This window comes from Balaenoptera borealis, assembly GCF_965194805.1.
Source record: "Balaenoptera borealis genome assembly, chromosome: 11".
NCBI classification, from domain to species: Eukaryota; Metazoa; Chordata; class Mammalia; order Artiodactyla; family Balaenopteridae; genus Balaenoptera; species Balaenoptera borealis.
The window spans coordinates 18,540,445-18,552,850 of NC_138868.1; the positions used below are offsets into that span (position 1 = coordinate 18,540,445).

The 12,406-nt window shown below is 37.9% G+C and overlaps 1 pseudogene across 1 annotated transcript; it reads left to right on the top strand.

Moving 5' to 3' along the window:
- The first annotated feature begins 556 nt into the window (after positions 1–556).
- Positions 557–12,079, top strand: LOC309606570 (small ribosomal subunit protein uS17 pseudogene; annotated as a pseudogene). Its single transcript has one exon. The product of its transcript is annotated as a small ribosomal subunit protein uS17 pseudogene (transcript).
- The last annotated feature ends 327 nt before the right edge of the window (positions 12,080–12,406 follow it).

The following is a 12,406-nucleotide window of genomic DNA, read 5'->3' on the forward strand; positions in this document are numbered from 1 at the left end:
CTGAGAAAATGTGCAAGGGATTGCGGTCCTTTGCACTGTGTGTTGTGCATGGGTGATTCAGGACCCATCGTGTTAGTCACCGTACTTCCTGGGTTAGGACCCTATTGATTTTAAGCTGCATCACCAGTTAATAAGAACTTGGAGCGGAGAAAAGAAAAAGGGGTAGATGAACACTGACTCATTAAATGAAGATATGGACCATCAGATGCCCAGTTTAGGAAATGTTTTTTAAAAAAATCTGTGGATCTTAAAATCTAGGAAATGTTGTATCAATGCCTGACTAACGCTTCTTACAAAGGTCCTTAGTAGAAACTCTTGGAGAAAGAGCAATTTTATCTTTTATTATTCCTGAATTACAATATGTCTATGAAGAGTCATTTTACTTTTTAAAATACTCATATTAGCCTGCAACCATTTACTGAGTATTTACTAAATGCCTGATACTGCACAAACACCATTTAATTTAATTCCTATACCAACTTTATTTGGTAAATTCTTTTATCTCCATTTTGCAGGTAGCGAAACTGGGGCTTAGGCAGAGCAAGGAATGTGCTGAATATCACATAGTCGGTAAGTGACAGATCAAATATGTAAATCTAGATATGGGAATTCTAAAGGCCTCACCTGAACTCTGCATCAGTTAAAATTTCTTGCTTGCAAGCAACAGAAACTGGCTATGACTAATATAAGCAGAAAATTAATTTCTGGTTGATATGGAAATTACTATAAAGGAAAGCTTGAGAACCAGAGGAGCCTTGGGCAGCCAAGTTGCAGAAATTGTTGGGCAGTGTGTTTGGTTTCTATCATTGCTATGAATCTACTCCAAACATTTTCAGTTTTTTGGTTGCTGCTGACAAGTTTCAGAGAAAGAGCCGACAATTCTCCAAGCTTGGGCCACCTTCCCACATCTTAGTTATTGATGGACAGTGTGCCATACACGATGGGCCTTCCAAACTGAATCCAATGGTGGGATACAAGTGGTACCCAAAGCAAACAGTACGTTGTTACTACAAGAAAAGAGAATGGGTGGTTTTACTGTCTAGTAAACATCAAATGGCCATTAAAATTTTTTTGTTGGAAAAAAGAAGCAGACTCACAGTTATAGAGAACAAGCTAGTGGTTACCAGAGGAGAGAGGGAAGGGGGAGGGGAAATAAAGGGGGAGGGGAGTAAGATGTACAAACTATTAGGTATAAAATAAGATACAAAGATATATTGTACAACACGGGGAATATAACCAATATTTTATAATAACTATAAATGGAGTGTAATCTTTAAAAACTGTGAATCACTGTATTATACACCTATAACTTACATAATATTGTACAGCAACTATGCTTAATTAAAAATAAAAACTTTGTGGAAGGGATCTTTTTTAAAGATAACAAAATTATATTTTGTCAGGGTAAGAGGATACAGATTTAAATTAGAACAAAAAAGATGTGGTATATTTTGTTCATAAGTCTTTGTACCGTGTCGATTTAGAAACACATCACAAGGCCTTCCTTCCTGCCACAGTTTGGACTTTCTTCCCGCTCCTTTAATGCTCTCGGTCTGCCTTCTTTTTTGTGTTTGGATCTCAGAGCAGGGATGACTATCATAATAAAATATCCAAGTTGTTCTTTAGTTATTGTTTTAATTCGTTGTTTTACTAGTTAATTATTGATGATCTACTAGTTGCTAAGCAGTGTACTTTATTGCTGAATACATTTAATTCCTATGCTTCTAAAGTTTGTATTCTAGAGACATTGACTAAGAAAACCCTAAGTAAATATATCATTTTAAATTTAATTATTAAATTGAATATACCAGGTCACAGCTAAATCAATATCATAAGGTCATATCATTCTATCATCATGTAGTTTGAATATTAGAATTATTTTTTCTTCCCTTGAATCAAAATTTTCCATTTCTTTAATAGCCCACTGACCTTAATTTTAACCTCTGGAGCAGATTATGTAAATGTTATCACACATCTAGATAAAGAACTTAAGATAGTAAAGACAATTAACTAGCTGTAGGTTCCTCCAGAGTCATAGTTTATAAATATACATATATTTAAGCACGTGAAATGTAACATTAAATTGTTTCCTAAACTAAACCATTGGCATTTAATTCAAGTCCAATGCATAAAATGTATTTCCTTCTTTCATGAAGTGTTTTGTCAAACTTTTGACTAGATGACCTGTTGAGGGCCCTTGAAATGCTAAAATCATTCTACAAATTGGAAAATGAGGATATTGAATCAGTTGACCTTTAATATCCCTTCAAGTTTCAGAATTCTATCTTTCATTATCATTATTTATGTAATAGAGGGACTCAGCAAACTAAATTCCACTGGGATCAAATATACAGTACCAGAAAAATCCTTAATTTTATAAGCCAAGCCAATAGAATGGAAGAGCCCTGTAAATAAATAAATTAATCCATTTGTTCATTTAGCAATTATTTCTTAAGTCCTGACTGTTCGCATAGTTTCTCAGGATACAGAGCCTGAATGGACTTACACATAATAGCAAGAGAGGATAATTTTGAGGGAATAAAAACTATTCATTAGTCAATATCCGAATACCAGGTATCAGGAAAGATTTGTATTTCACTTAGATGTGAATACCAAGTCTGGAGATGCTTGCTGTCTATTTGTTCAAGTAATTCAGATGCATGTTGCTAATTGTTTTACGGCTCTTAGCTGTTGGAGGTTGCCCAATAAGTCTTTATAAATGCCTTAGGGATGACATTCCCCTTCTTTTCTTTAAAAGGACACTATAAAATGGAAAGATTAGACTACATATTTTTTTATGTTCTTGACTTAAGACTGATAACTAGTGAGGTAAGGACATAAATGAAGTACTGTAATTTATTACATCAAAGAAAAATTAGAATTTCTAGTAAAGATGGCAACTTGTCTTTAAAAAAGAATAATGAGAGTAGAGAAACTTTTCTTCTGTGAGAATAAGACCTTTAATACAATCTAAAGTAAGACAGATTTTCTTTCCCCTAGAGTTTAGAATGAAACCCTGTCCCCATGTACAGTATTATTTACTCCCTGAAAAAATTATTACAAATCCCATTTCTAACATCTTAGTTAGTCTTAATAATTACATCTGAGCTAAGGTGTTAATACACAAGTTGACCACAAAACAAAAAGCTTTATTTATCATCAGGTCTATGTACCCAATGCTCATGTTTATATCAGGACCAGGGATAGAACGCTGGGGTCCTGGATTCTAGCTATTCTCTTCTTGTTAAATCATCTTGGCTCTGATGTGAGTGTAAGATGTTGGGCAGATGTTATCAAATATGCTTCAATGAGAGGGGATCATAAAGCTCTTAAGTCATTTATCCTTCTAAATGTCAAGTAACTAAATTGATATTCCCATCTGCTGAAAACCTTACTGGGGAGAAAGGAAAATGAGGAATGGAAATTCTAACTTTCTTTCAGAATGACTTCAGTGTGTTATCATGCCAGGGACATCTATTTTTGAAGTTTCGAGTTTAGAAAAGAGGGATGGATAACTTTAGTGGCTCTTTTTAAATTTTATTTCTTTGAAATGCCAAATAATTATGTGCGTTCTCTACACCCATGATTGAAAGCAACGGGGTTGTTCTTTAAAGGAAAAAGTGATAAAATGTTAGGTTAAAAATGGCAGCCGATCTGCCATTGCTGTGAGTTCCTTACATACATGACTTTCTTTCTTTTCATTATCACAGCTGAAGACTCTTTTTCCTTGCCTCTGCCCCTCACTACCAGCACGGCCTCAATTTTCATCCTTGGATGTGAGCTCTACACTCTATTAACTGTTCTCCAAGCTTATGCAACAAATAGTTTAGAAATGTAGACGTGTCCAGCATTTTATGTTTACACATTTACATATTGCATCTTTTGCGAATAACATGCAATTTGTAAGTACGTAAATGTTTGCATATTTATATATTGCATGTAATTGCAAATTATATATTGCATGTTTACAACATTAAAAGAATAGAAACCATATCTCTGAGGCCATTATTCCTGGCCTCTAAGAAAGTGTTTATAGTTAATATACACTAAGTAATTGTCATGAGCCAAACACTACTCTGAATGATTAAGCTGGGCATTAACTCTTTTAGTCCCCTAAGATGATGAGGTAGCTAGTATTATAAATCGCATTTCACAGAAGAGGAAAATGAGACATGGAGTGGTTAAGAAAGCTGATATATTAGAACTCGTCAGCAGCAGGGCAGAAATGGGAACTCAAGCCTCCTGGCTCTTAGTTTTTGTATTGGTTTCCAGTTGCTACTGTAACAAATTATAACAACTTAGTAGGTTGAACAATACTAATATATTATCTTACATTTCTGGAAGTCAGAAATCCAAAATGAATCTCACTCTGAGTCTCACTGGGCTAAGATTAAGGCGTTATGGTTTATCAAGGCTGAAACTTCTTCTCAAGGCTCTAATAGGTAATCCATTCTCTTTCCAGTTTCTAGAAGCCATTTGCTTTCCCTGGTTCCTGGTCCTCTCCCTCCTTCCCAGCCAGCAACAGCCATGTCAAGCTGAGTTCTTCTTACATTGCCATCTCTCTGGTTTTCTCTTCTTATTCTCTCTTCCACTTTTAAGGATCTTCATGATTATCTTAGGTTTACACATATAATTTAGGATAGTCTGCTATCTTAAAGACCGCTCATTAGAACATTAATTCCATCTTCAACCTTAGTTCCCCTTTTTTCATATAACATAATATATTCACAGGTTCCAGAGATTAGGATGTGGACATCTTTGGGGGTGCCATTATTTTGCCTACAACAGTGCTATGGACTGAAGATTTGTGTCCCCTCAAAATTCATACACTGAAACCAACACCCACTTGTGAAAGTATTTGGAGGTGGTACCTTTGGGAGGTGATAACGTCCTGAGGGCTCTGGATTGGTGCCCATATAAAAGACCCCAGAGCATTCCCTTGCTCCTTCTGCCATGTGAAGACACAATGAAAAGAGGGCTGTCTATAAACCAGGAAGAGGGTCCTCGTCAGACCCTGAATCGGCTGGCACCTTGACCTGGGACTTAGCCTCCAGAACTGTGACAAATGTTTGCTCTTTATAAACCACCCATTCTATGGCATTCTGTTATAGCAGCCAGAATGGACAAAGACACATAGCTTTTACCATTATACCACACTGCCTTAATAATATTAGCTACTTTTTATAGACCAGGTTAGTGTTTATTACATATGTTACACTTGGTATTCACTGAAAGCAGACAGCCTTCTCTCTTATTAACAGATGAAAACAAGGGGTCAGGGAGTTGAATCCTTTGTGTATAGTAAATACGAGATGTGATTTCGAGTCTGAATCTGGATCTATCCACTCCAAAGCTCTTGTTCTCTGCTATACTGTGTAATTTTGACTAACGTGTCTGTCCTTGTATTAGGATTTTTAAATAATAAGTTTATTGGACGATCGATCAACCCCACCCTTCCCTCTTAAAAAGTATAATTGTTCCCACTCTTTCTAAAGTGCAAGTGCCTATTCCTTGCTTTGGTAAGCATAGTTGGCTGAAATTGCTATGAAATACTCTAGTGCAATGCCAAGCATATAAAAGACCTTAGATAAGATTGGATTTCCCCCCTGATAACACAGGAAACTATACCATGGTGTCAGAACTGCTGTCAAGGTCCATAAGGATCATAGACACCAATGTGGAAATAGCTTGTGGAAATAGCTCTGAAGAGTCAAATATATTATGCCATGCTTGTCCTCATGTATCTTTTGCATGTTTTGTCTCTCCCCATCTGTAAAATAGGTATGATAGCATCTATCTTGGAGGGTTGTGAGAATTATAGATGATGCCTTTAAAGAAAACTGCCAGATTAAGAGTTGACTCTTAATAAATGGTAACATTAGCACAATTTTAAAAAGTATGTATCTGGTGTCTTAGTGTCTTGTGATTAGGTATGTCTCCTAATAGTGTAATAATTTTTAAAAAATCCAAATGTTTGGAAAGACTGAGTTAATCAAGTTTTGGTTAAATTCTTTATGAATAATTACCATTCAGAAGACCCTGAGGAGGGATTCAGGCAAACCATGGCAGAACTTTCTTCTCCAAGGGTTTGTGAGAATGATTGAGACCAGTATTTCAGGACACCTGTGGACAGGTCCATGCAGACTTTGCTTGAAGTTCAAACCCTCAGAAGTTCAAACACCCTGTAAGATGTCCATTTCCTACTTAAGTCTAACAACTCTTTGGATCTCTCTCTTCAAACAAGGAAACACCATATAGTACTGACAAAACCTTTTACCAAATCAACTCTTCACCATCATCTCTAAGCTCAGGAAGTAGTCTTTCAGGAATGAATACCTTTGGGAAATGAAGTCTATCTGTAGGAGTGGTATACTGGCTCATACCAAAACCTTTGGCATCATCCTTGGCCAACTCCCACCATCAACCGTATCTCATTCTTCCCTCCACTCTATAGGCAAATCCTGAAAATTCTACCTTCAAAACATATCAGAATCCAACCTCTTCTACAACCATGCCACTCCCTTGATCTCCATCCTTCCACAGGGTCCATTTGACTTAGAAGACTAGCCAAAGTTCCTACTGTAATATGTAAGTTTCCACAGGATATGGCCCCAGGCTACAGCTCTGGAACCTCAGCCAATACTGTTTCTACTCCCCCCCTCTGCTCCAGCCATACTTATCTTCTTGCTGCTCCTCAAATACACAGGCCACAACTGCCTCAGGGCCTTTGCATTTGCTTCTCCATCTACCTACAATGATCTTCTCCATATATATGCATGGCCAGGTCTTTCACCTTCTTCTGGTTGTTGCTCAAATATAACATTTCTAGGGAGCTCTCACCTTATTTAAATTTATCTTTTCCAGAATGGTAACTCTTTCATGCTTTTTACCCCCATACTACACTATGTATTATCAACTCTTAGGCATCAACGTTATGAGAAGCAACATCGTATATGTGCTAGAAGAAAGGAAAAAAAAATTAAACTATGACATGTCCTTGACTGTAAAATTCATCCTGATTTCAGAGATATTTAAAATATGTAGAATTAGATTTTGTTAACCCTAAAATGCACATTGTTTTGCTCTTTTAATATCTCTATTTATTTGGCTTGTGGTGTGTCTCCTTCCACTATGAGGTATCTCCAGTGGGATACAGATTTCTTTATGGTTTTATACTATTTCCCCCAGTGTCTCAATCAGTGCTTGGAACACAGTTAATACTTAATAAATACTGGTTGAAAAAATGAATGCCGGAGATTCCCAGGGTCATTAGTCATAAACTTGCCTTCTAAAAGTTCCCTGTATCATTTAACTGATAAAGTAATTAATGTAATATTAAATAATTTTTAATTTTCTCAAAGTAACTCAACATATGTTGTCTCTTTTGCTTACCCCTATGGATAACACGGGGTAGAGAAGGAAAGTGCCTTATCCGAGACATGGCTATGGTCAAACAAGGATTCAGAGTCAATCTTTTCTTTCCTATAGTATAAAATGTTGCAAATTCCTGTGGACAAGAAGTGAAGTGAGCAAATTGTGTTGAACTGATAGCTGCATTGAATTAACTGGGCCAGTCTGACAAGGTGGACGGATACTGATGGATTCAGGGGCATGGTTGACTGTGGTCAGTTGTTATAAAAGTGTTGACCCTTGTGCTTAGCGTGTCACATAAAACTGGCCAGAGAATGGATGAGATATGGTGGCCATAAAAGTCATCACATGGGCCAAGGGAAAAATAAAGCCAAGGGACGTCCATGTGAAATGTGTTGGAAGCAGCTGGGAAATTAAGACTTAAAAAAATAAATAGATGAATAGATAACATATGTCCACATATAAATTTATTTAAAACAAATACACATGAATCTATGTTATGTTATATAAAGTATATATAATATAACAAAGTAATAATTTTTATACTTAAACATTTCAAAAAAGGATTTTGTAAAAAAAGGATTCATATAACATTTTTTAAACAGTATGGTTCCTACAATCTTTTCCATTCCCCCATTTCTCCATCAGTAACAATAACAGTTAACAATCAATCGTTATTGTATTTTTTTAAATATTGATTTATTTTATTTATTTATTTTCCTTATTTTTTTGGCTGTGTCGGGTCTTAGTTGCAGCACACAGGATCTTCCTTGAGGTACACGGGGTCTTTCATTACGGCGCGCAGTCTCTTTGTTGCGGTGCTCAGGCTTCTCTCTAGTTGTGGCATGCGGGTTTTCTCTTCTCTAGTTGTGGAGTGCCGGCTCCAGGGCACGTGAGCTCAATAGTTGTGGTGCGTGGGCTTAGTTGCCCCACAGCATATGGGATCTTAGTTCCCCGACCAGGAATTGAACCCATGCTCCCTGCATTGGAAGGCGGATTCTTTACCACTGGACTACCAGGGAAGTCCCCAATTGTTATGTTTTTACACACATATTCTAAACCCACTCAAATACATACAAACAGAGTGTTTATAGTTGTTTTGTTTAACAAAAATGTTATCCTAGTATACATAAATTTTCATAAACTGTTTTATTCACTCAAATCAATCTTCTCCCATGAGAATATATACAAATTACACTTTTTTAAAAAGCTATATCTTATTAAATAGTATGAATGTATTGTAATTAATTTAATCAGGCTACTTTATTTCATTAGTGTGTGTTTTTCTCACTGTGTATAATGTACAACTATCACATAAGTATTTGTTAACTGTACACTCTGTGTTTCCCCCTTCTTATTGTTTTCCCATCAAAGTCTCCTTCACACACAGTTCTTAGTTGTGCCTTGTATCTTCTTGTCCTGAGATGGAGGATTAAATGTTCAAAAAGGAAAGTAGTCACCATGGTAATGTATGTCTGACCTGAGAGCAAGTTTGCTTGTTTGTTTTAAACTATCGCTTATATATTTACTGGTTTGTTTTTACATTGATAAAGCCCATTTCAAAAAATTGAACAATAAAATGTTAAACTTGGGAAACTCTGAAATTTTATACTGTCTGACTTCCCACTTCATGCAAACCCTTCTTTGTAGACTTTTATACCTTCTCATAAGCTTCTTTCTCTGCCTGAAAATGAACTTTGGTTCCTTCAACTAAAATCTCTCTACCATTTAAAGCTCAACTTATGACACCACCTCCAAGAAGCTTTCTCTGATTGCCCCAAGGCATTAAGATGTCCCTCTGGTGCTCGAAGAGCAACCTGTGTTTGCAAGGATCAGTATATTTTTCACTTGCTATTGTAATTGTGGATGTGATTTTCTATTTCCTCTGCTAGATTATAACCTCTCTCATTGGAAGGAAATCTGTCTTCTTTCACTTCTGTGTTTCCAATGCATAACATGATATATAAAGAAGTACTAACAACTCTTTTTCAGTAGAATAACTGATTAAATGAACACATATGCTACCTTGTTTTTTGACTTCTCCTTGGCTATATGTGTGGTGATATTTTAATAGACAATAGACATATGTGGTGCATCAGTTTGAGGAGTGGAATGTTTGTTGAAAGGATGGGACTTAACTTTAGATAATCTTACCAATAACAAAGTGTCTGTGTTGTGAAAGAAGAAAGAGAGAGGTGGTTATTTTTGCAGAGATGGCTTATTTGCTTCAGCGTATTGGCGGAGCTCTCTTAACCTAGATTTCATTCTGTTTGCTCTCTTCATGTGAAACCATGCACCTCATACCTACATATCTTTCTCTAATTAAAGAGTTGTCTTAAGGAAACAAATCAGTAGCTGTCAAGGGGGTGCCAGAATGAGTCATTGATTTGCAATCAAGATAGCTGATTCCCCATGCTGATGGATTCACCAATTTTTCAGGGCCTCTGAGAGTTCACCTGCTTGTCACAAAGCATAGCACTTTGGTTCAGCTTTGAAATGAGGACTGTCCCTTCACTGTGATTCAAGCTGATTGCCCCTTTGTCACCAGGTTTTAGCTTCTAGGATAAGGTTGTACCTTTCACTCAAACAAGTACTGTTAGAGCTCAAGGTTAAAAAATTCACCTTGATGTTTCCTCCAGATAAGCTGTGATGGTAAAGACATTCTCATGTAAGCAGCGGAGGTTCCATTTATGTGGAAAAGTGAACCCATTCTCCCAAATTCAAGGTAGTTCAACATAATCCAGTATGATAATTATTTCTTGGTTATGAAATAGCCAAGAACCTGAGAAAGCATCTAATCCTACTTCAGAGGAAACTGAAGCCCAAAGGGCTAAGAGTTTCTGTGGTCTCCCAGCCAGAACTGGCTGACACAATGCTCAAATCCAAGTATGATATCCTTGTCACTTTACTAGAAACACACCCTTTCTTCTTCTTCTCCCTTATAGGCTGGTACTGGAGGTTTATATGACTGACTGGTGAGCAGTAAGGATATTGAATGGTTAGGGAAGTTTGTAAAAAAAAAAGGTACCCTGGTTTTTTTTCAGGCAGCTGGGAAGATGGCAGACATTCAGACTGAGCGTGCCTACCAAAAGCAACTGACCAACTTTCAAAATAAGAAGAGGGTCCTGCTTGGAGAAACTGGCAAGGAGAAGCTCCCATTATACTACAAGAACATTGGTCTGGGCTTCAAGACGCCAAAGGAGACCATGGAGGGCGCCTACATTGACAAGAAATGCCCTTTTACTGGTAATGTCTCCATCCGAGGGTGGATCCAGTCTGGCGTGGTGACCAAGATGAAGATGCAGAGGACCGTTGTCATCCACCAAGACTACCTCCACTACATCTGAAAGTACAACTGCTTCTAGAAGCACCACAAAAACATGTCCGTGCACCTTTCCCCCTGCTTCAGGGATGTCCGAATCAGCGACAGTGTCACAGTGGGCGAGTGCCGGCCCCTGAGCAAGATGGTGCACTTCAACATGCTCAAGGTCAACAAGGATGATGGCACCAAGAAGCATTCCAGAAGTTCTAAGACTGGACCACTGCCCACTGCCCCAAACAAAATAATTTATTTTCCCAGTCAAAAAACAAACAAACAAACAAAAAAACGGCACCCTGGGTCTTTCTTTCCCTCTTTCCTGTTTTTAGAAGTGATATAGTGTAGCATTTAAGTGTCAAAACCCTGAAGCCAGACCACACAGTTTAGAACGCAGGATTCATCTCTTACTAGCGAAAGAAGGGAGTGTGTTAGTCTCTCTGTGCCTCAGTGTGCTTAGCACTAAAATGGGACAGCCATACGTTTGTTGAGAAGTTTCAAAGAGTTAATTAAAGCCAAGTACTTAGAACAATGACTGGCACAGAGTAAGCTCTCAGTAAATATTACCTGTGTTTATTCATAGGTGTATATGGGAATAGGATGAAAACTACTGTCTTCCCATCTCTATCTTTGTGTTTAGAATTAAAGTGAGCTCCTTGTTTTGCTGTATATTTCTCAAGGTTTCAACTTCATCTCCTTTGCTTGGGTATAATCTTAGGCCCTCTGCTTTTATCTGAATCGTGAGGGAATAAACACAGCGTGGTATCTATCTAAGAGCATGGGTTTAGGTGTCAGTCAGACTGCATTTTTGGAATGACGGGAGTCAGTCCATTTGTTTGCCAGAACTGCTATCTAAGGTCTTATAGAATATTTTACGTATCAACAACATAATGTCATAGAGGATCAAGAGACCCACTTTATGGCAAAGGTGGTGTGAAAGTTTATATATGTCTATAGAATCCACTTGTCCTCTCATATACCACACCACCCAGAAGCTGTTGGCCTAATACAGCAATATACTGAGTTGTTAAAGGCACAGCTAAGGCACCAACTTGGAGACAATATCCTGTGAAGATGGGGTGTCATCCTCTAAGACAGCAGTCCCCAACCTTTTTGGCACCAGGGACCGATTTTGTGGAAGACAATTTTTCCACAGACGGGGAGGGAGAGGGGAACAGTTCAGGCAGTAATGTGAGCAAAGGGGAGCGAAGGGGAGCAGCAGATGAAGCTTCCATGGCTTGCCCGCCGCTTACTTCCTGCTGCGCAACTGGTACTGGTCTGCGGCCCAGGGGTTGGGGACCCCTGCTCTAGGACATCGCATGTACCTTATATCAACATCCATCATATGATGCTGTCTCCAATGGATAGAAAATATTGGTCTGAGAAATAATAGATATGGGCAAGAAGGACTGCACTTTTCATTATTTCCAATGTTCTACTTGGGGAATTTGTGGTCACTCAAATCCCCTTAATTCTGTGCTCTTCTAGATTAGAAGTTATGGTCTCCAGAGAGGGCACTGCTTCCCCCAGGCAATCAGCAAGAGATCCATTTAACTTTGAGCTAAGACCGCATTGTGGGCTCCTCCTGCCAAGGGATCAACAGGGAGGAATAAAATTCACAATCTTGGTAGGGGTAATTGACCTGGATCATGAGGAGGAGGTAGGACTGTTGTCACACAATGGGAGCAGGAAGAAATATGTTAGGCATCCAAATTATCC